General features: G+C 41.4%; 1 protein-coding gene across 2 annotated transcripts in view; it reads right to left on the minus strand.

The window, feature by feature from the left end:
• LOC119005245 (SPRY domain-containing SOCS box protein 4-like) overlaps nt 1–20,480 on the minus strand; it is a 46,591-nt gene extending 26,111 nt beyond the window's left edge. The window contains exons 1-3 of one of the 2 annotated variants that reach the window (XM_037072818.1): nt 20,136–20,480; nt 1,900–1,992; nt 398–505 (exon numbers count right to left, since the gene is read on the minus strand). The gene's annotated coding sequence lies outside the window, so the exon portion shown is untranslated. The remainder of the gene's footprint in view (nt 1–397; nt 506–1,899; nt 1,993–20,135) is intronic. The other variant, XM_037072817.1, reaches the window with a different exon arrangement.
• Between the last annotated feature and the right edge of the window lie 3,901 nt (nt 20,481–24,381).

Below are 24,381 nucleotides of genomic sequence, written 5' to 3' on the forward strand. Positions count from 1 at the left end.
GGGGACTGAAAAACTGGCAAGAAGAGCTACTGGTCGCTCCAGCACTAACCCATCTATCATGACATCATTAACACACACACACACACACACACACACACACACACACACACACACACACACACACACACACACACACACACACACACACACACACACACACACACACACACACAATACACTAGTATGATTAAAAAATAGGCTGCTCACATATTACAAGCAGAGCTGCACTAAGCTTGAGGAAATTCCAGTTATTGTCTGACAGTGGAGGGCCAGTTATACTGGACAAGGCTGAGGCTATTCTGGTTATTGTGATAGCTGAAGGAACCACTGTGTGCACTCCAGCCCATTAGTGTGGATAATAAGAGCCTGACAGGGTAGCAGGGGTCACTAAGTTCACCTGAACTGACTGTATCCTGATAGGGAAATTCCAGTTGTATGGCTGCCATAGAGTAAGCAGGTTGAGACAAAACCTGTTGTTACCGCATGATGTTGTTGGTTGGAGCTCCTGAAAATAAAAACACCCCAGCAGTAGACAAATTAAATCACAAATAGAAGTGTATGGTGTAACACACTCAGTTAATGACTCACTCTACAAAAAAATATCTGATGATGTTAGTAACCAACTGTCAACAGGGGTGTTTCATAAAGTAGGATTTTCAGTTAAATTCCACTTAATTCTGCAATAAAGGTTAATTTTCTTGAAATGCTGTTTCATAAAATGAGGTTTAAATTAGTCTAATCCAGGTTATTATGGGAAGGAAGCCCTCCTGAATAACCTAACTTTTAATTTTTACTAAGACAGCAAAATTGTATTTTCTTCAGTGTTCCTCCTCAACAGTTCAACTGTAGCGTATCTTTGTGTCGGGTGAAGTCTGTGGGTACAACTAGCTGCCATGGGTTCTCTTCAGCATTCAAATATATTTCCAATAGGTCAGTATTCAACACAAGCAAACTTTCTATTTGGTTCCATAGTAGGTTTCATGATGTGAGGCTGCTCCTATGCATTTTCAGTTAAGGTTTGTGACAAGCTAATCTGGCTCCAGCATATACTTTGTAGTTGTGGGATTCCACTGTTACCTCGACTGTGGTGCTGCATAGTTTACATATTGCCATAGAAACCTTAGACACACGGATTTGTTGTTGTCTGGTGCTTTGGGGTTGCATGCATTATTTACAGTCTGGTCTTAAACCATTTGCCTATGACACGGAACACCTGTATCATCCTAGTTGTATCTTTAACTAAGAACAATTTGTTGCAGATCCAAATACATTTCTAATAAATTTGGATCTAGCAGTTTGAATAACTTTTTTTGTACTGGATTGCTTGACTGTACTGAAGGGGACTGCTGGGCCTTGGCAGAGGCTTGCACTCTTCTTAGTGCCATTCTGGCTAGTTTCAGTAAAGGCATGTTTCAGCAATTTTATTTCTCATGTAACGACAAAGATATGGGCCTGCTAATTTTGATGCCGAGTGGGTAGGCCTCGGCAAGTAGAAGCCTCAACCAAAACTCTCCAAGCCTCCAGTACACGTCAGCTGCTTTTGGGGTTTGGACCTTCTGAAATATTTAGCAGCTGTATCAGATCAGTTTCCCTCTGCCGACAGGTAAGCCCAAACCGATCTGATCAGGTTTCCACAGCTGGGCTATAGAATGTGAGGGAGATCATTGAAATCAGCCTGTCTGTCTACACATCCCTAACTATCAACCACTTCCCGTCACCAGCTTGATGGATACTATGCAATGAACTCAATGAAGAGAAAGTCATTCTTCCATCACCACCAATATCATCTAACACAATGCATGCCTTTGACCAGCTCTGGGAGTTTGAATATAGATGGCAAAGCAGTGGAGTGCTGCAGTATGTAATGATGGTGCATTGGTTGTAGGATTAGAAACCCACCTTTTAATCCATTCGATTGTCTGCGTCTTGAGAAAAGTTCATCTCTGCCCAGTCAGAAGGTAACCGGTCACACTATTGAGCTCTGTTTATATCCTGTGGAGAAAAGACACAAAGGTTTGATTTGGGTGACACAGAGATACATGACAACATGTTTTCTCATTGTATGCCATTTACATTTTTTTTTTTTTTTTAAATAGTGCTCCATCTTCACCTTGTGGGTGATCCCTTTGAAGCAACAAATAAAGAGGTGCTCAGAATGTTAAAAACAATAGTTGGCAGAGCAACTTTACAAGCTCGAACACTTAATACTCAACAGCACAATTAGAGGCAATGGTCTGACATAATGTTTTGCGTTGTACATGCTAAGTGCTACTACGGTGCCGTATGTCCTTAATATTCTACTTTGAGACCAATACTCTGCAAACACTAAAAAAAAGACAGTGGAGTGGGTAGTGTGTGTCATTACTCCCTGTGGTCAAGCACTACTTTATGCTTCTAAATCTCCATCTGGTGGGTAAAACACTGACTGGTTTTCTTCCGTGTAGTTTTCGTGGAGTAGTAATTCTGTCTGCTGAGTCTTCCAAGTGTTACCTAGCAAAACAGCAGCAATTTGAGTTTCTTTCTACATAAGAATTAAACTCATTCACATTCACTCACAGCAACCCATTATCTAAAGTCTGTAAATGAAAAAAATGCATCTTATCAAGTGGTAATCTGTGGTAATCCCAGTAAACACAGATAGACTTCTCCCAATAACCCGATTTCCTGTGTGTATGTAAAAGCAGTAAATGAGACATCATCACTAATTGATATCAATTGCCAGTCTCAATTCACACAATTCTGCAAGGGTGTGTTATCTTGATAATTAAGGATTCAAATGAGCAACGGAGGAAACGTTTGGAAACGAAAGGAGAGCTAAAACTGGTGCAGAGTGATTTGGAGGGAACAAAAGTTGTGAAACTTATCTGCAATCTTTGAGGCCATGTGGATTCTCACACTGATTAAATGCACCGCAGATCATTAAGCGCCAGCAACCCTTTGACAACATCAAGGTCCCCTAAGTTATTGAGGTCATTACCTTGTTAAAAAAGACAATACAGTGCATCAATTAACCAACTAATGAAAACTTAACAGTAGACCAGTGAACGAAAACAAAAAGGCACTCACTTTACCATCACTTTATAGAAAATGTGTCAATAATACAGAGTTCGCCCATGACAGTTATACCATGGCAACAACTGCAGTTCAGACGAGGTCATTTTAAGCTAAGCTGAAAGAGTAACAGGTTCACAAATGAACCAGAGATTGTGTGCAGTGGCTGCAGGGTACAGCTTTCCAAATGATCAGCACTAGAGAAAAACAAGCAAGCACATGCAGGCACACATACACACATCTGACTAACTGATCCAGACCCTGATAGTGTGTGGTCTGATGAGACAGCAGGATGGCTTACACAGTAGTCTTCTATCCAATGCTTCTCACTCCTCACCACCTGTTTCCTCACACTCATATACAGCTCCAGTAACAGCTAGCGAGTAGCTGTAGTAATGTTGGTGTGGTAACAGAAGTCAAGGTGATCTTAATGACATAGCTACACTAATTACCATACAAATAACCTCTGGGAAGCAGTCCTCACTATGCAGGTCAACAAGGGTGCTCCAACTGATCAGCAAACATTCACTATTTCTTTCTAAATATCTTCTAAATAGCTTGAGCAGTGGCTGGTTCGGAAGAGCCAATTGGATATGGCTTAAGTGCAATAACACAATGCATGGCTCAAGACTAATGGCCCATGTTGTCACCCTCTCCAGGATGACAGAAATTATGCATAGGAACAGACTATTGCTTGGCAAATGACAAAAATGAACCCGGCAATGACTACAACTGAGTGCTGTGTCAGTGTTGGTTATAATCACTAGCTGGCTGCTCAGCATGAGACCTAAGAGCCTTGCAAATATGTTGGGCATATTAAACCAAAAGGGTTATGCAAATCAGTTTTGAGACAGAAGAAAAGCTAGTGAGCTGTTAACAACAGGTGAGCAAGAGAATCTGGTGGTGTGTTTGGCTAAGGGAGCTTACAGCTAACAGAGCTAACAGCAGAGCTAAACACAGCAGGATAGATAGTATCTGTTCAAAGGAATATAAAACGGGAACTATAAGCTGCAGTTTAATGTGATGGCACAAGTTTATAGAAAAATAAATGTCCCGATGTACTTCAGTCAAGGTTAGTTTACATCATTTTACCGAACTTCGATCAGAGAAATAAATAAATTACTTAAATTTCTGATTTTTCTTTTCTTTTTTCTTTATAAACAGCTAACAGATCTTATTTTGTTTCTTAGAATCACGAAAAATAATCACTTATTTCCTCAACATTTAACAGTGCTACCACTACCACTAACAATGTCCTTTTGTTCGATAGTCCAGCTTCTTCTCTGGTCAAACTCCACTAATGTATTTCTCAGTCTTTACTGACCCCTGGGTATATAAACTCATACCAATGCAAATTTCCAGGAACACAGTGACTGTGTTAATTCCCCAAACCCCTTCATGCTCCTGTGCATTGGTAATTAGAAATGTTGAACTGAACAATCAGGCCCTCTCTCTCTGGCCCTAGTCCCTCCCACCCTCCTTGTGACAAGTTCCACCAGCCCTTTTTACACAGCAGTGCCGCATTATCTCCAGAGTGCTGGTTCACCAAATCTTCTCAGATGGTGATTCACACAGAGCGAAGCATCTCCACCTTAAAGACGAACCACAGTGTAATTCACACAAAATGTGCAGTGATTGTGATCCTGACCCACCAAGCATCCTGGAAAGTGACAACGTTACGTTTTTCACGCTAAATCACATATTTGCCATCAGTAAATAGGACCCGTCTGACTAACTCACGGGGACTGAGGCTGTTTACTGAACTCGCGGTCTGGATGGTTGACCGTCACCATGATTTATTTTCATCCCAAACACTTGGTGAGTTAAAGTTTTTTGCCGGTGACAGACGTTGTTTTTCAGCCAGAAATGTAACGAAAACTTGGAAGGGCGGGCAGGAGGACGGACGCTGCTCCAGCTGTGGTATTTTTTTTTCTCATAAGTCTCTCTCTCTCGATCTCTAGATATGACTTAAATGTCACACTTGTCAGCCTCCAGTAAAATCAACTGTTCCAATGTTTAACATTACCCCGAGACTGCAGAGATTTAACGCTAGCCCATATTTTCTAACCCTTTGGCCATAGTAATGCGTGGAAGGTATTTCATGGAGTGGAGAATTACTTTACGAAAAAAAATGTCTCTGACACAACAGTCTCTCTTAGTCTACTTTGAAAAACGTGACATTAATTAATGTCTGTCGAGCATGTATGGCTGCTGCATTTCTACTGTTATTGTACAGTAGCTACCCATCTGTCAGTTTGTTTATTTGAGATTAACAGGATAACAGGATCAGCAGAAGTGGCCCTTAAATGAAGATGACTGACTCAGAGTAACCTCCATGTAAAATGGTGATGTACTCCCCTGCTTGGTCAGTGAAGAATGCGCAGCCATCTATTGAAGCCAAGTTCAGCCAATAACAACAGTTTGTAAAGGGTCCTATCGACGCCGATTAATCAGTCGATCTCTACCCAGAACAGACAACCCGGACATTCCCCAACCACATTTATCTGTTTTTTTGTTTTATGCTTCAGGACGAAAGCATTATCACAGGCATGTAAACACTGATATTTTAATTAGTGCACATGAATTTTAAGCAGCTCTTCGACTGCCATTTTATAATCCATTGATAATTTAAAAAAGGACAATCAGCGCACAGTAACTGAGGTCTAAACCCAAATTGGCTCACAAACACTTGGGAGTGCAGTTTAACATACTCTACAAGAGGAAAGAGGAGGCCAGCTGAGCTGGCAGAACATGTCTCCCATCAGAGTTGGGAGGATTATAGAGAACCGCAGCTTTTAATGATTTGACATTTTTAGTGATGAGGGAAGAGGGAGTGAACCATTTATCAGTACGAGGCCTCTGAGACACTACAGCTCTCAATCATTTCTGCTTCATCTACCTTCTCTGCTTCCAATGCTGTGTGGCTCAATCCAAAGACATTCTCAGGTGACCCAACATGTCTAGTGTCTGAATCAAAGTTGTAGATTGGCCCATGTTGAATACAATGGCCATTAGAGTGACAATTTAATTGTACAATTAAGATGGGTGCAATGTGCAAATGGAGTGTAAAGATGAATAACTTCCAGGCTATGTACAATATTGGGCTCATGAGAATGAGAATCTAAACACTAACTTCAAGAAAAGTTCAATGATGAGATATATGACTGGAAAAATATCCTTATTTGATCAAAAATCACACAATGCAAAACAGTGCAGGTCCATTTTGAAATGTTGGTAACTAGTAATCATCATGTAATGAATGCATCATAAATGAATCATCATGTGCAGTGCAAGATATAAATATGTAGGAACCGTAAAAGGTTTTGCTAGAAACTCAACTACATGATTTCTCATGAGTCTCTTCAGATCTCACTGTAACTGTATGAGCTTCTAGATTAACTCATCACAAACTGACATTAAACATGCAAGTTAAAAACCTTAAAAACAGTACCTTTTTCTTAGTCTTCCTTCAAGTGCAAACAATAAGTACGAATCATAATCAGAGCAGCACTCTCTCAATACTTGAATTGCAAACAGAGACTGACCACATTTCTCTATAAAAGCAAGGAATGTCTGTCTGTCTCAAATATCTCTGCAGCTCAGGATCAGACTGACCTGAAATTTTCAACAGGGCTGCTGTTTGGTTTAAGGGTGTGGAACGTCGGATTTGTTTTGGCTAAAATGATACCATTAATAAATGGTTTCATAAATGATTTACCAATTCCACTAGCACTGTCAACCATAGCCACCATAGTCACCATAGTCACATGACCACCAGAGCCAATCACTGCAGAGCTCTCCCCCACAACATACCTTAAGAAACAAGCGGATTTATACCTGCAGCGGCGCAAGCTGGACAGGGATTTTGCCGTTGGTTCGGTCCCATTCTGTGCGTCTAAACCGACTGTTGTGGATTAATGAGACTAAAGGAGTCCACACTGAGTCTGTTCGGGTCTGAGGAGATCTGGATACGCGACGACAACAAACTGGAATTGGAATCTGTGGATGTTTATGTGTAGCTAGCTGCTTGCCCACGACCACGCTCCACCTCCTGACTCGACGGATGCGCCAGTGCATCCAAAACCGGACTCGGATGATAAATAATCTCCGTCACGCTTTTTCGAACCTTGCCGTCATGTTTGTTTTGTGTCTGATGCAGGAAGAAACTGTAAAAACGGCTTTTGTCACAAAAGTGTCCCCAAGGAGGAAGTGTTTGCAAGCAAGAAAACATGTTCCTATTGGTGGAAAAAAGCACCACAACAACCAACCAAAAAATTATATGGCAAACCGCGTGATTTAAAAATGGCTTGTTAAACATATTTGTGGTTTTCACAGTAAAAAATCTAAATTTTTCCTCCTGGGATTTTATGTTTTTTTGTGATTTTAGTTCCATTGTGTTAATACAGTATGTCAACATGAAAAAATAAATGTACAGTCACATGTGAGGTTGTGCTGACACCAAACAAGGAAGGTGAATAGTTTTTATGGTGAAATATAATGGTAAAATCAAAAGCAGTCAAAAACAGCCAATTATATCCCTGAAGTCCCACTCTCAAACACAACCTCATTTGGCCATTCATGAAAAAGCTACTTAACCTCCCACTTTTCTACAGGAATGCACTTCCTACAGGCAATGCACTAGTTTCTCTTCAAGCATGATACAGAGCTAAGAGCTGGCTTCAACTACATTGCCCAGCCTAACATATGCTAGGCTAAATAGCTTAGAATATATTAGGCTGGGCCATAATAATAATAATAATAATAATAATAATAATAATAATAATAATAATAATAATAATAATAATACCAATAATAACAATTATTATTATTATTATTATTATTATTATTATTATTATTATTATTATTATTATTATTAATAATAATAATAATAATAATAAAATAATAAAATAATAATAATAATAATAATAATAATAATAAATGCATTGTCAGCTTAAACAGGCCAAACCATGGCATCACCTTTATTTACATGCAGCCAGTGACAGCTACTTGTAAAACTTTGGCTATGTTTGTACCTGTGTGGGACTCAAAAAGTGGAGTCTGCAATACAACATTCACCGTTTCTCAGGCATTTGTCGGCCTTGTCTGTGTGGTTGATTTTAGCAGAGATCTTGATTGTACTGTAGGTCTCATTGCATAGTGCTTGTGAAAGCCGCACTGTACAGCACTATTTTCTTAGTGTGCTGCGGTTTGAGTCATTCTGTCCGTGTTTATTGTTTCCAGCAGATACCAAAAAATGCTGCCACATAAATGATTTACAAGTGACGGGGGCATCTTCCACGCCAATTTTAAGTTCAAATCAATACTTAAATTTTCTCTCCTCTCTCTTGAACCAGACACAGCATTTCTTTTTATTCATTGTGCCAGTTCGTATCTATGGAGCCCCTCCAGGGCCACTGTAGGAAAAAACTGGATGTGGAAATGTGTGCCAAAGGATTTGTACACCATGCTCTCGGATTCACAATATACACGCATGGATTAAGCCCTCTACTCATCGATCAGCTGGAGGCCCCATGGATACAAGCAACCCAGAACAGCTACTGACAGTCCAATCTTTCAACATGGAGTTTGCCTGTGATAATAAAGATGATGACAACAGCTCTGAATGTATTTGAGCAACATGCTCTGTTTAACTGGAGGAGGAGGGCTGCAGTGCGTCTGTGTGCCTAATGTGGTGTACGTATCTCAATCCTCTGATCAGACTGGACAGGACATACAGACTATCATTCTGATTGATAAGGGGTGGGGTGTGGGCAAGTGAAATAATTCATCCTAAGAGGAACATATTAATAACATGACTCTCGTTTTTGATCCAGTCACAAGATAAAACATGCAATCAGTGCATCCATATAAAGCTCACGACAGCAAGTGATCGTGGGCTGTAAATCATAAACATCAATGTTTTTTTTATCCTTATCAGAACTTTGGGACTGTGGCTATGATGTGGCTTGATAAACCAAATAGGAAGTACACTTATTTTCTATAAAAATGGAAAAATAGAAATACACTCACCACTTTTCTCTCCTGCTCTAATAGCCCATTGTGATTTTAAAAATGCAGCAACCACCACATTCTTCTGCATACTTCTAACACAGCCTATTGGCAAACATTTTAACAGCTGAAATGGCTACACTCAAAGATGAGCTGGGATTCTAGGCATGTAGGCCAGAGGACGGTTTAGATGACATGGTACTTAACTGGGAGGCACGTTAGCAGATCAAAAGTAACATGCCACTTTAGCGGCTAAAAAAGCTCAATGCACCATTGGTGCCCATGTGGCCTCATCTACCCCTGAGAAAATTAGTCATTAGCTACAGTCAAACGTGGTGTGATTAAATTGGATAATCGCTCAAACACTTGACAAAGTTCTAATTAAAATGCTACACAAAATTTTGAAGGGGGTCAGTGGTGTGAAAAAGTGTCTGTTCCGTTTTTGAGTTGCTTTGATCTAACCTCTTCCCTTCCCGAGACTCTGTAAAACACTCAGCTTCAAACACATATTAGTTTGTTCTAACCTCAGAATAACTCCCAACATAGTAGTGGGTACGACTGGTTAAGTGTACGTCGGCACAGCAGTTTATCTGCACAATTATGGAATTAATGGTGCGGTAAATCTGCTTGGCAAACATTTCAACAAATTTAGATATTTTATACTTTTGTTGCCATCTTTTACTTTGCGAGCACACCTCAAAGAACAGATGAACAACATAATTAAAAATACAGAGAACCAGGGGAAGATTACAAGGGTTCTTCAGATGGAACCAACTGCTGTGAAGAAAAATGACATCTAACAGAGGGACCCAGCAGGCAAGAAAGCTGCTGAACATCAGTGGAGCAGTAGAATTCCAGCAGAGCACATCCATGAGCACACAGGACAAATCAATAATTCACGTCAGTGTTGTATGTCCGAACAACTCTGTTGATGGGATGCTGAAACCAAAAAGGTGTGTGTGTATGTGCATAAGCATGTTTAAGTAACATCAGAAAGAGTATGAAACAGGTTTTTTTAATTTAAAAAAAAAAATGCACATGCATAACTAGAGACCATAAAGATTTTTTTTAAGATCAATATACTATTCAGTACATTTACTGTATAAAACACATCTACAACTGAAAAACACTTTACATTATCACCAAGTATTGCATTGCACCCATGACTTGAGGAAAACACTGCTACTTCAAGGGTAATTCCAGTATTTTTAAACACCAACTTTATATAACTTTTTATATTTAGGAGTTTTGATGCGTAAACAATTCCTATTTACCAAAAGTAACACTCAGACACTCAGAATAACAACCTCAGCCTGTCAGTGGTGAAAACAAGCACCTTTAATGGGCAGATCTATGATAGTCAGTTGCCCCAAATTATTATTTTGTGGTTGCCAGCTGAGGGGATCTACTAGGGGTGGGAAAAATATTCGATTCTTCGATGCATTGCGATTCTCTCTAGAATGATTATGTCTCGGTGCAGATGAATTAATAATCAGAATTTTAAAACTTAAATCAGTTCACCCGCTGCAACATTCAGTTCACCTGATGCAGAGTGCTACAGAAAGCACCTGCTGATTCTCTGCTGTACATGCATGCGCACCAAACACACATGTGCAAGTTGTTTATGTTTAGGCAGTGACAAAATGGCTGCAATGACTAGCACCAAGCCTATAAGACCGGCACTGACTTCTTTGAAAGCTAATGTATGGCAGCATTTTGAGTTCCATGAAGACGACGGGAGAATTGATAAGCCCTACACAGTTTGTAAGGTTTGTGGAACTCAACTTAAACACTTCAGCAACACAACTAATTTGAGAAACCACCTTGTGCACTACCACCCAGAGTTGGGAGAGAAGCAGCGACCTGTTGCAGATGGCAGCCAGAGAACAATCGAGCAGGCTGTGGCACAGTTTCAACCAAACTCCAAGAGAGCGATTACCAAATCCATTGCAAGTTTTATTGCATTGGATTTAAGACCATATTCAGTTGTGGAGAACGTGGGTTTTCGGACGATGGTGTTCACTCTAGAGCCAAGATACAAAATACCATGTCAGCGTTACTTCACTGACACAGCCATACCGACGCTCTACAGTGAAACAAGTTTTGGACACTTCGATGAAAGCGGATAGGCAAGTAGCCATGTTTTAATATGAGAGTTGATACATAGCTCCATAATGTGTTGAAATCCAAGCTGCATTGATTATTAGGGCTGTGTATCAATCAAAAATCTTCAATACCGGTACCAATACCAATGCCTTCACTTCGATACCAGTTCCTGAGCGATACTTTTTTCAATACCAATTTTATAATATCAATTCTAACAAAAAGAAAATTTCATAACACATTACAGTACACATCTTGTTTTACTTTTCAGCTTTGGTTCTTTTCCACTCCAAGCATTTTTTCTCACAGAAAAAAATAAATAATTTCTAGTGCAAAAGAACACTTACAAACAAATGACAATGTCAAATGCTCACTGCTACAAATTGAGGACCTTTTCACTTTGCGGTTTTTCCTTCAGAAAAAAAACCAACATGTCTGCTTTCTCAGGACACAGACAAGCCCGTTCCTGGCTGATGGTGTTTACTGTGAGGCAAAGATAAACATAACAGTGAATGTTACATTACCAGCTGACCCAATTGATGAGCACATCTTTACAAGCTAAGCTTTATCTGTTACTGTGAGCCTCTAGTTAGCTTTTGATTTAGCTAACTACATAGCCATAAAATAAAGCTATACACTAATATCTTCAGTTAACATTACACACTGGAGTCCGGTGGTGGAGATTTTGAATCAGGCCTCTCGGGCTCTGTAAAGTCCACAGGTGGACTTAAATGCTGAGAGGAGGATGGCTGCGGTCCGCACTTTTTGCAGTCAAACATGGAGCAACTTTCTGCTCTTGCCGATTACTGATTCCGTGCACGGTCAGGTGCTTCATCAAATTACTTTTCTTGCATATACTGCATCGCATACGATTGGCATCAATCTTGCTAAAATGGAGCCAGGCTTTTTTGGTGGCATTTTTTTAACCGGTTAGCCGACACACACAACTACAGTTCACAACTCAGATGTGTGTGAACCCCGTCTGTGGGCCTAACTACTAATCGTCTCTTGTAACCATGTATGTATTTTTCCTGCATGCCGCAGTCACGTGTAAAGTTACAGCCAATCACCGGCAGCATTGTCTTAATCACATGATTTACCTCTGGGGACCGAAACTTGACACCGAAAGACGAGGTATATTTTGTTAAATGGTACTACTGAAGCATTTTGGTTGGTGCCATTAAAAAAAAAAAAAAAACAAAGTTTGGTACCCAGCCCTATTGGTTATTGCATTTAAAGCTTTTTTTAGCTTATTTTGTGGTTCGTATCCCGGCTCCCCTGGGGCGAAACTGAGCTGCGTGTCTCAAGTATCCTTGAGCAAGATACTGAACCCCAAAACTGCTCCTGATGTGCAGTTGGCACCTTGTGTGGCGGCCTCTGCCATCAGTAAGGTTCCTGCGATGAGCTGGCAACTCGTCCAGGGTGTACCCTTCCTTCACCCAGGGAGATAATTGGGATTGGCTCCAGTAATTTCCCCACAGACCTTTGAAAAGGGGGGATAAAGCGCTTACATCCCCATGACCCTCAAAGATAAGTGGTAGATAATGAGATGAGAGAGATGAGCTTTCTTATTTTTATATAGGCTACAGTATACTGTTTTTCTCTCATGGATATACTCATTGCCTGTAACAGGAGGATTCTGTGATCATAGAAAGTCATATTTGACAAAGAAAAGCCTTTTCTTTAATACCATATTAGAGAAGGTAATTAATCAAACTCAGAATCTGAAACAAATGAAACTGCGAGGTGCCAAGAGATTCCAATTCCTAGGATCTACTGAGAGCAATTCCAAAAGTTTCATCAAGGACAAATTATTTACACACAAAAACATGTAAATATAAAAAGGCCCAGGTTTAAAATACCAAAATTCCCCTTTATCGTAAGCCTCTGCTTCAGCATTCTGACGCATGTGAATGTGCTCCTGTTATTCGATTTCTGTTGCACCAAACTGACATCGAGCAGTCATGTATGACTGCAATTTCGTAACCAACATATACACACTACTGTCTAAAAGGTCAACTGAGGTGAAAGTATTCACAGTGGCATGTGTGTATGTGGAGTCTGCCCTCACAATGACCCAATGGTTTGGGCACACTGCTTTGCATGGTAGATTGCTATAGCAGGAAATAAGATGGGGATACAAAAAAAGGAGCAGGGATTGAGTTGGATGAGGAAAAAGCAGCACTTGGGAGAAATGTCTGGCCTAAACAGGCGTGTATCTGTGTATTTATATTGTAGTGAATAAAAGGGAAAAGGGGCATTGCCCCACACATGAAGCAGGAAAAGAAAATTTAATGTCATGTCATTGTCCGAACCGATTATCCCTTTCCACGGGGTTGCAGGGTGTTGCTGCTGGAGCCAATCCCAGCCTTGTCTCAGGGCGAGGGCAGGGTGCTCCCTGGATAAGTCGCCAGCTCATCGCAGGGCCCTCACTAGTGAGCAATGTGGGGTTCAGTATCTTGCTCAAGGACACTTCGACATGCAGCTCAGCCCTGCCCAGAGCTGGGATTTGAACCAATGACCTTCTGATCACTAGTCGACCTGCTCTACCCGCTGAGCTACAGCCGCCCTGGAGAAAATTTAATGAATTAACAAAAAGATTAACAACACAAAATGGTAGTATCTGGATAAAGTGGGTTGGAAATACTGGGTTATATAAAATGATCAGCTGAGGATGCTTTCCAAATTCTCATCAAAATCAACAACCCCACACTATTTTCATTGTCAGTACCATAATCATGTCTCATCTCTGCTGGTATGAGTTTCAGACAATGGATTCAGTAACAATAGACTCTCTCAGCCTTAAAGTGAAACTCTCACCAAAATCAACAGAACACTGTTTGTGTACACAGAGTTTACTAAAAAGAACGTTACGTGAACAATTCACATTAGCAGTAGCTTCTTCCTCTAGCCATCGTCATGGCAGCCCAGACGTACTCATGGATCGACATGTCAGGGTAGAGTGTATGTGGTTCAGCTGAGCTATGTAGAGACCCTGGTGATACTATGAGCAAAGTTTCATGTTGTGTTGAGCCTTTTAAGTGTTGTAAAAATAGTGACTTTAATGCTAGTGTAAAAGTGCCCGATGCACTCCCATTGAAAGAGTTTGAGGCGAAAAAAAATACGGTCAATCTTAAAAGTGCCTCTTTCGCCGTAATTATGCTTTTACACGAAGGTTTTACTCATATACATTCACAAAAAAAAAAGGCTAGGTTGCATTATGGCGAGAGTTTCACTTTAATGAATAAAATGGTTGATTTCTTTATGGCAATCACTACAGCCATCCATAGCTACTTTCCGCTGGCAACCCTCGTCTTCCTCCAGCTATTGATCACTCACACTGTTCTACCATCCTCCTCAATCTTTGTGTCTGCTATATGCCAGTTGACTCTCACTAAACCTGCCTACCATCCAATTCCAGTCTCAGGGCTGGATTATGCTAGAACAACTGGTTCGCACAACATATTGGCAGGCTCAAGTGTTTATTGCTGTTCAGAAAGGACACAGTCCAGCGCAGGGTGAAAGATTTGATTATTTCTCAGATGGTCTGTCCTGGAGGGCATCTATACTGCTGCACTCAAAAACATGACAAACTGTAACCACTGTACATGTGAACACATCTGTGTATGCAAAACACCAAAGTCAATAAAAAAAAGACCATTGTCCAGCTGCCATGGCATTAACATACCAAATCAACGCTCAAGAAATAATGCAGACAGAGACCAATTGATCAGTCATCTCACATTTACTTTCTGAAGTTGCACATAATGGCTACAGCTGATGGCCAGCTGATGCAGCAGTATGTCCCATACCCACCCCAGTTTCTTTGACTGGCCTATAGAATCAGTGGAAAGATCCAACAAAGCTGTAAATCCCCACAGAAAATATATACAAGATCACCAGTTAACTACATTTGAAAACTGACAACTCTTTTTTGCTGCTACTGAAGTCAGAAATGATGAGGATGAGTACATAGTGCATTTCGTAAATACATTTTGACCATAAACACTGTCAGGGCTCAAGAGTAGTTTACATGCACAGGAGTTTGCAGCTCAATGCAGCACATAATGCAGAGCTTTGGTGTACCAGTATAGAAACATGTGGGTGTAAGCTTCTTCCAGGAGGAGCGCTTTACACCACATCCTTCTCAGATGTGATGATAAACAGCCCCAGTAACTCCTGTGGTACATCCCTCTCTCTACCTCTCCATAGGGACAAACATCCATCATCTGCCTGAAGAGCTGAGTGAGGATCCAATCTTCTGCACACATCACTCACCCAGCAGCGACAGGCAACACTGGCTCACATGTGCAGTAACCTATTCCATTAACATGCACACCATGCCTAAACAGTGGGAAATCGTGAGTGGGATTTGCTTCAAAATGGGTGGGCATATTATAGAAGCTATGTTGAAAAAAACAAGGCCTTGTGTCTTGTTTAATCAATGCTGACAGTGGCAATGTGCTACAATAAGAGACTACTGGTGACAGGGTGGGCAGTACATTTCATGATCCATTCCAGTAGAAGGAGCCACAAAATGACCCACCTGAAACCCACTGGGACAACTGAGCCTGACGGGTAATGTTACTACTTTACATGCACCTCATGCTGCTCAATGCCTCATATCAGGACAGAGTAATGAAAACAATTTGTGGATTAAAAAAATAAATAAAAATGTTTTACTTTTTAATTTCCCCTCATACAACAATGACAAAGCAATAGTTAAAAACTGAACAGTATTCATGGGGGGTAGACCAAAGTGCAGCAGTGGCACCAAAAAAAACAAAAACAAAACATTTTCACATTTTTTTGACATTCTTCCAAAATCACTCAACTGGTCTTCAAGAGCAATTAAACATGAGTGGCAGTGATTTAAAAGAGCAATTCAATTTAGTGTGAGCCATTCAATTGATTAGATTCTATTACACTGTGCAAACACAAGGGCACTGCTGGCCTTTTAAAACAACCTGCTGTCCCGTAAAGCCCAGGCGTGGCCACGCTCAGCCCTGGATTGCTCTTAATGGGATTTCACAACATTAACATTCTACTGAGTCAGCATCAGACACACTGGCTACAGTGCCCCTTTGCTGAAACAGCCCCGACTCTGAATGTGTGTGCGAGCAAATGGGAGAGTGAGCTTCTCACGAGCTGGGTGCACAGTGTGGACCATTATTAGACATGCTTTGACTCCCTCCAAGAGATAACTATTGTGTGTAGATCCTCTGACAGACACTATGTGAAGGAAAAACCATCTACTGACATGATGCAGCTGACCGACTGTAATTCATGTGTAGCAGCTTGCGTTTGGAAATAGAGGCTAGAGATGAGCAGCGTATTCGGCTGAAACAAGTGCTGGCACATATAAAGTACTTTTTACGAGCACGTATATCATACATATAAAATGTGTAAATATCCGTACACATGAAAATCAACTGTGCAAACTCATCACAGAGCTCCACCTCCTCCCGAACACACTGCAGCTCTGATGTGCCACACACACAGCTACACTATCATCTCATTCAGCCACTATGTTCAGTGTCAACAGGAATTAACAACAGCTTGCGATTCTCCTGTTGTCTCTGCTCCTACACCAGGTTACGTTCCTCCGTCTGTGCGTTTCTTTCCTGCTTTGAAAATAGCTTCAGTAGAGTTACTTGTGGACACTTCGCACTTGGATGCAATGCAGTCACAAGTTACAATTCTTGCCTCACGCTGCTTCCTCCTCAGTTTGAAGAATGTCTTGACTCACCCAAGTGCTTTAAAGAACACATTATTTCATTTTAGGTTATTTGGCGGGCCTGGCACTTTCTCACTCTCATCATATGAGTCAAAGAAGATCATCATAGAGCCATCCAACTCAAATGCAGGTGCTTTGAAAAGTGTCAAATCAGTCTTGAAAAAACAGCCAAGAGAACTTGTTAGGCAATTGACAGAAAATTCATTACCATACATTTCAATAGTTAGCAGTCTAGCCAGTATTTGTCATTTTCCAACCAGAAATGTCAGTGTCTGTGGTTTAAAATTCCAAACTGTTGCTATCGTAAATCGAATATCTCAACAAGTAATTTCATCAGCTTTGACCATTTTTCACAGGTTTTTTGCATTTTAAAAAACAAAATATAAATAAATAACACTCCCTGATTATAATGGCACTCCCAATGAAAGTGGTCTCCCTGCAAGACAATGTGTCCTGCTACACCACAAAAAATTACTCTGGCAATGGCCTGAGCAATAAGAGAAAAAGCTCAAGGCATCTACCAAATTTAACAGATCTGATACCGACAGTCTAACGCCAACAGAAATGCATGGTGTGCAGATGGATGAACGAACAGTCATCACACCAGTAACAAAAAGTACTTGTTAATAGTATCCAGGACTACAGCTTGTTTCTGAAATGCTTGTCCACAATGAAATGCCAAAAAACGGAAACAAGTTCAATCTATTGTTCGCCAACCACTTTTGGTCTAAAAACAACAAATTGTATGAAAAATAAATAAATAAATTTTAAAAAAAGAACTCTGGAAAATATGTGCTGCCTTAATAAGAAGATAGCATGTTTGCCAGAGCAGGCGCTGATAAAAAAAAAAAATAAAAAAAAAAAAAGTGCAGTTTCCTGGTGGGAAAAGCTTGAGAACTTGTTTTGAGTATTGGATCTCTCAAGGACATCTGGAGGAGGGGGATTATTTTCATGATCAGAGTATGTACCTGTATGTCAGCAACAGGACAGTGAAAAGAGGAATAAGCTGTTGTTACCTGGGCATCAGCTGGGATGCTGTCATCACAACCGGTTTGCTAGCTGACACAGAAGGGACAACTAAGTGGCACGGAAATCATTACTAACCTCATTTGTCAATACTCATTCACCAAATATCCTGACAGTTTTGTTGTGAGCATCACCAACAGTGCATGGCTACTCTGTCAGGCTTCTGCAGCCAATTAGCCAGCGACGGTTAACTCCAAGTAAATGTGCCAGTTCGCTACACAGAGTAAAAGTCACTTGTGTCCTCCTCTTGAGCAATCTACACTAATTTTTCTTTTTCATACGTTTAGTAACCCTTAATCAAAGACTAATCCGATATTATTAGGAGAAATCTGATTTGCTGTGATTAAGCATCAAAGCCTATATGGAAAAGGAAATGGGCTTCCACATTCACGAACTAGGGCAAAGGACAAACAAACAATCTTTGCCGAGTATGACTTATTGTGTGCATTACAGCTGGACCCGTACTGGATTTTTCAGCCAGCACTGACCTGGATATGGTTTCTGCATTGACACATCAGTCAATTGTCACATAATGTCCAATATTAGCAGTCAAATAGCTGTAAAAAAAGAAAAGTCTTATGTAAATTCTACCACAAACATACGTAGGATGCATACACAGAAACATCAGTGACTGGGTGGCAATCAACGCATTAGTCCAACCTTTTGCTTCTGAGTGGCCAAGAGAGACCAATGCCCTTTAAGATGCTTCCTGGGAGATTCTTGCTGAATTAAACATGACAGAACTGCTAACCTCTGAATGCCGCAGACACGGGCACGTTTATGTCACCCACCTACGCGGCAACAGGGAGGTCAACTGATGTCACAGTGGCCACAGGGTCAAACCCCAGATGGTGAGAAAGAAGGGTGCAGGGGTCATTCCTCTATGACAGGATCAAATGAGCTAGCTTTTCACAGTATAAAGATGTTTATCAACATCCAAACCATTTGCCATTCTGACTATGATGGAGTTGTCCTGTGGGAAACTGCCCGCATGTTAAAAAAAGATTTTAGTTTTTGTTTACTGCGCCAACCACAACTGAAAAACGAGACCAACAACCACAACAGTGAGCCTCGCTACCACATCAGCCAGTTATGTTCTCCATCTCACCATCTGCTGTGGTCCACCCACACAAATCTCTCATAACACTTGATCTGGACAGTAGCCTGCAAATGCCCAGGAGGGCAAAGCAGATGGTGTGGTTGCAGGCCGAGCATTTAGCCTCTGAATAGCAGGCAAATTTAAAAATCGAACGGGCACTGAAGGAAGTCAAAAGGTCTACCTTTCGCTGCTTCTACGGCATTAGGCTGCCCTGTTTGCTTACCTGGAGTAAAGCGAGTCTATTCCAAAAGCAGAGCCAGCGAAACAGAAACCGTCTGCTCTCGCTTAGTTTGAAAACTTCACAACGTGCAGGCAACTTCAGACGCTACCAACAGAAACCATGCCAGACATAAGGATAAATTCATTTGAGGGAAACTGGTTTGATTTGTGCATACAGAACTATTCCTCCAGGCAGCTGACTGGTTTGTGCAGCAGAGCACACTGCCTGGTGTGAACACTTCTGTGTTGCAGGAAGAAAAACAGCAAGCCATAATCTCTATTCAAATTCTGGCAGCTCACCAGCCTGAACTTCCATACACGATGAACTGCTGATGCACAATCCATGTAACTTGCACTTAATGTGTCACCTGAGTCTTCTTGGTGTTTTGGCACATGGGTGATTTCATAGAACGCAATTTAGGTCGGTACGTGCAAGCTGTATTTGTTTTTGATTGACTCATACCTCCTGCTGCTGTACCAGTCCAGGCTGCTAGGTTAGGTTAGTCTGCGAGAAAACAACTCAAGGACTTTAATGGTTCGATGTGAATGAAATGAGCGACTAGTTCTAATAGTTTTATGCCGAAATGTGTGCTCATACTGAATAGCTGTAAACTGTCTTTCGTTTCATTCCCCTTGGTACAGTTTCCTATTTGACAAGCAGCGAAAAAAGCACTAAAATCAAACAAAAATAAATGTAGTTTGGAGAAAAAAAAGCTCCCTTCTCCCGACAGGGTGCGGAGGGGACGTATCGGCGCTATCGTTGCGGCAGAAAAACACAAGAGGAAAGTTTGCGACGGGAGTTCTCGACTCCTCGCAGTGCTCTGGCAGTGAATTCCAGCGCCTGCTAAAACCTCACCGAAGAGAGAAAAAAAACAAAACATGAAAACTTACCAAGCGACAACAGCTACCTTCCAACCAGCGTATCCAAGGCAAAAAGCGAGAAAGGAGAACCGACAAGAAGCTCTTTTTTTGTGCGACGCCAAGTTTCCTCTTCCCCTCAGCGAAACCAACCGACCTCACTTAAGACGCGCTGTGACATTCAATGAGTAGGGGGGAAGTGTTAAAATAACGCGAAAACAAAAAGAAAGAGCCTCTGCTCGGTCGGTGCGTGCCTGTGTTGACGAGCTGGAGGGACATTAACACGCAACGGGCGGCTTTCTTTGTTCCTCCTGCCCGCAGCCTGCTCCGTGGATATTATCACCGCTCGTGTGTCCCTCACAGCCGCTGATTGGCTGCAGGCTCGGGATCAAGGAAAGGTGACCGGTGTCAAGTTAGAACGCCTCACGCCACGTTTTCCTGGAACACAGCTTCCACGAAGACATACACACGCGCGCGCGCACCCCCGGCTGTTATCGTATTCCGTGCTTTCGTATGTTTGACGCATGTGCGGTGTCGCGTCGCAATTTATTTATTTACACCCGCTGGGTGTGTTTGTTGCTGAAAGTTGTGTTTCCTAAACGTGACCAACGCCGTGCTTTTATTTTTGTAAGTATCACTGGACTTCCTGCATTCTTGCAGCTGGTTCGAAACTTGACGCAGGGTGGAGACCACTTCATGCCTTACATAGTTTTATTCTGAGCATCTGTCTGCAACTTTAGTCATTTACTTGAGATTTTTTTTTTTTTCTAATTACAAATACATTGCTTCTCATGTCTACACAGACACGCTTGATTCTATATTTCACATCAGGTAAAAGTATGCATAAAGTAATCCTTACATAAAGCCCACTTCTAATTCCCTGTGTGCTTGATTAATGTGCATGCTGTATTTTGAATGCTTTCAAATAATTCATGTTCAGTGGAAAAGGACCTCTGAGCAGATTTACAGATTATAGCCAAGCCGGCTTATGCCTTGTATCTAATAACCCTTAGCTCAAAAAACGTCTACACCAGCTCACGACTAAGAGATTTATTCTAACCCTTACCCTATGCTCGTTCGCCCCCAAGTGTGGTTAGTGCCGAGAGGTTTCACTGTAACAAACTGTGACCATACCCGATATGATGTAAACAGTTGTGTAACTGTTCTGAATATTAATTCCCTTTCCTCTGTCCCAGTTCAACTGAGAGACATGTCAATTTGTACCTCACCGTAAACCGTAGACAGCAGATTTAAACAGGAGCAGGCAGGTCGATAATAAATCCCAGGATGAAATTAGGCTCAGTGTGAAAACTAGACCACTAGTGCTACTGCTCCCTGAGCAGCTGTCCTCGAAATCAATTACAAAGAGAAGTGGAGGATTGAAGTTGATGGGTTTAACACAGCAGAGACCACTTGCCTCTCGACACAATTGCATTTCTCCGATCATCTTTAGGGAGTAGTTCAACATTTTGATAAACATGCTTATTGATTATTTTCTTGCCCAAAGTTAAAGGGAACCTCCACCAACTGTACTCATTAATGTGTGTTTACAGGTCTTGAGGACTGTTTCTGATAAAGTGCCTCCAGTGATGTCACTCTGTGGCTAAGTTGCATTGTGGGTAATCTAGGTACAGGGGTTCTGCATGCAGCTTCTTCTGGAGCCACAAAAGACCTTATACACATTTTCATATCTGCTGTAGTACTCCCCAAGTCCTGTTAACACACTATAGTGTGTAAAGCTGGTGGTGAAGCTGGAGTTTAGCTTAGTTTATCATAAAACGAGAGCTGGGATCATCTATCTAACATTTATCTGCAAAGTAACTAGTAACTAAAGTTATTAAATAAACATAGTCAGTAATAAGATCAATATTTCCCTCCAAAGTGTAGTAGAGTGTCATTATAGACAGAATGCAACATGTCTGTTACTCATAAAGTCAGAGAGTTATAGTGTCTCTGGTTAATTTCATTAAAACACAGACGGTTTCGTCTGAACATGACTCAGAGCTCCTATGCTGCGTGTGTGTGTGTGAGCACGCACGCAGTGGATCTGCTGTTGTGTAAGAGCAAGTTTTGTGCATGTCCATTGTTGGTGAAGGAGTCTGTGAGACTGCGAGTCAGGACGCGTGTGTCAGCCCGTCCGCCCGCTTTTCAGCGCTGACTTCTATAAGGTCTCGGCAGCTCACAGAATCCTCCCCAAGTCCCCCGACAGACACTTGCTCTCACTCTCTTGCCTTTCCCTTACGACGTCTGCCTCACTACCCCTCCCACCTACCCTACTTTAACAAATCCATTCCTCACGTGTCACCCCTCAATCCTGTGGGTCACCCCGTCTCCAGACGGGATTGTGGAGCCGGTCATGACTGGATGGTGTGCTCAGTCAAACAATGTCCCTGAATCACCATGAGCATTGCCGCTTCTTAGAAGATATAGGGGAGTACTTTGTCTCAACTTGGCTGAACTTTGTTTCACTTTGGAGCCCATATGTAGGTGATTTGTGTTTGTGTGCATGTGCCACAGAGAGATGTCCCTGAATTCACCCGAGCCAGTGTGCTTCTCACAGCCGAACGCAGTGGGGGGAGGGCTCGAACAAAGCCAAAGTTAAGTGTGCTCATGTGTTCTGTGAACGCATCCCACTTCAAATCTTTACTCCAAACTTTTTGTCCTTTTGGTGTCTGATCATTGGAAATCAATGATGCACGGTGTGGAGAGTATGGACCACTTTTCTTTTTAAATCAAAGTAGTTTCACGGAACTTGCAGTCCTGGTGGTCATAGTGGAAAAACACAGTATGAGCGCCACTGCTCACTGTAATAAAGGTGCTGACATTGCTAGCGCGGTCATTTGTTTTGGCAGCGATTTTAAAAAAAAGTATGACTTTTTAAAAAAAACAAAACAATTTTTTCTTTTTGAATCACAGGTATTAGCAGGATACATAGTGACAAGGTAATGTATTTATTTGTGAATGTGTGAGATTATGGTGAAACCAAGCTAACCATTTATTAATGCTGGTACCATGACCGTTTTTTGTTTTTTTTCGCTAATTAGCTAAACTAAGACGCTGAATATCAGTATGTTAGCATTGTCATTACTAGAATGTTGATGTTAAACCCACCCGCCCCCGACGAGGCAATTTCAGATAAGTGACTGTATGTCTACACTATGCAGTGACGTATCCTGCTTCAACTTTCATCATTACGTAAGAATCCACTGATCAAAAGTATCAAAATGGTTTTTTCATAAAATTATTCCAGCTTGTGAATATCATCCTCAAGAATGGGAAAACTCTCATATGTCCAAGCTGTTAAGCGATACAAACAAGAAATACATCCATCTTGTCACCAAGTTAGCTGAATGTAGTATTTGTCTCTACCCGTGTCTGTTTTTTGTTTGGTTGGCTGGTTTGTTGGTTGGTCTGTTTGTCAGCAGGACTGCACAAAAACTACTGAACAGATTTCCACAAAACTTGGATGGAGTCCGGGTCTCGGCACTGAAGAGAGCCCATTAACGTTTGGTAAGGATCTGAATAAAGGGACAGAGTCAATAATCTTTTTCTCACCTTCCTTAAAATTGCAAGACAGGCCCTTTTTTGGGGACATATTGGTTGTTTCTCAGGGATTTGGATTTTAATGAAAAAATGTCAGGCACATTTAGATGAGTGAGGACAAAAAGGCGACTTTGTGCCTTGGTGGAGGCATGCTCTGTTCTCAAAGCCGTTCTAGTTGTGTTGCTGCCAGCAGTGATGGTGTTGCAGCCATGTTGCGAGCAGTTTTGATATTACAGTTGCCTTCACAGAGTGGGAAATATCAAACCTGTCAGACATTCCTGACATTTCCAACACGGGATTACAATTACATCTTGGAGGCAGGTGTGTATGGTGTTTCCCTCTCAGCTGATCAAACACAGCTTTAAGTACATAGAGTCTCACAGGGCCACTGAAGCGCGGCTGGAGACTGGCGAACGGGAACAAGAGTAGATCAAGATAAATCTTCTAAATCAACAAAGAGAAAAAAATAATCTGACAACCACAGCTAGGACCTTAAAAAGGTGTGTAGCTTGGTGACTTTGCAATATCCCTCTGATCACGGAACAGTCATGGTAAATAAGAGTTAAGTGCTTGGAGACAAAACATGCAGATTCCTCTTAATCCATGCACTTAATGTGGTGTGCGTAATGCCTCACTCATGTCCGCTATACGCTGTCATTTTCTTCCACTTGGACAGTGTGGGCCGCGGCAGATATCTGAAAGCAAGAACAGAGAGAGAGAGAGAGAGAGAGAGAGA

This window comes from Acanthopagrus latus, chromosome 2 (genome assembly GCF_904848185.1).
Source record: "Acanthopagrus latus isolate v.2019 chromosome 2, fAcaLat1.1, whole genome shotgun sequence".
In the NCBI taxonomy this organism is placed as follows: Eukaryota; Metazoa; Chordata; class Actinopteri; order Spariformes; family Sparidae; genus Acanthopagrus; species Acanthopagrus latus.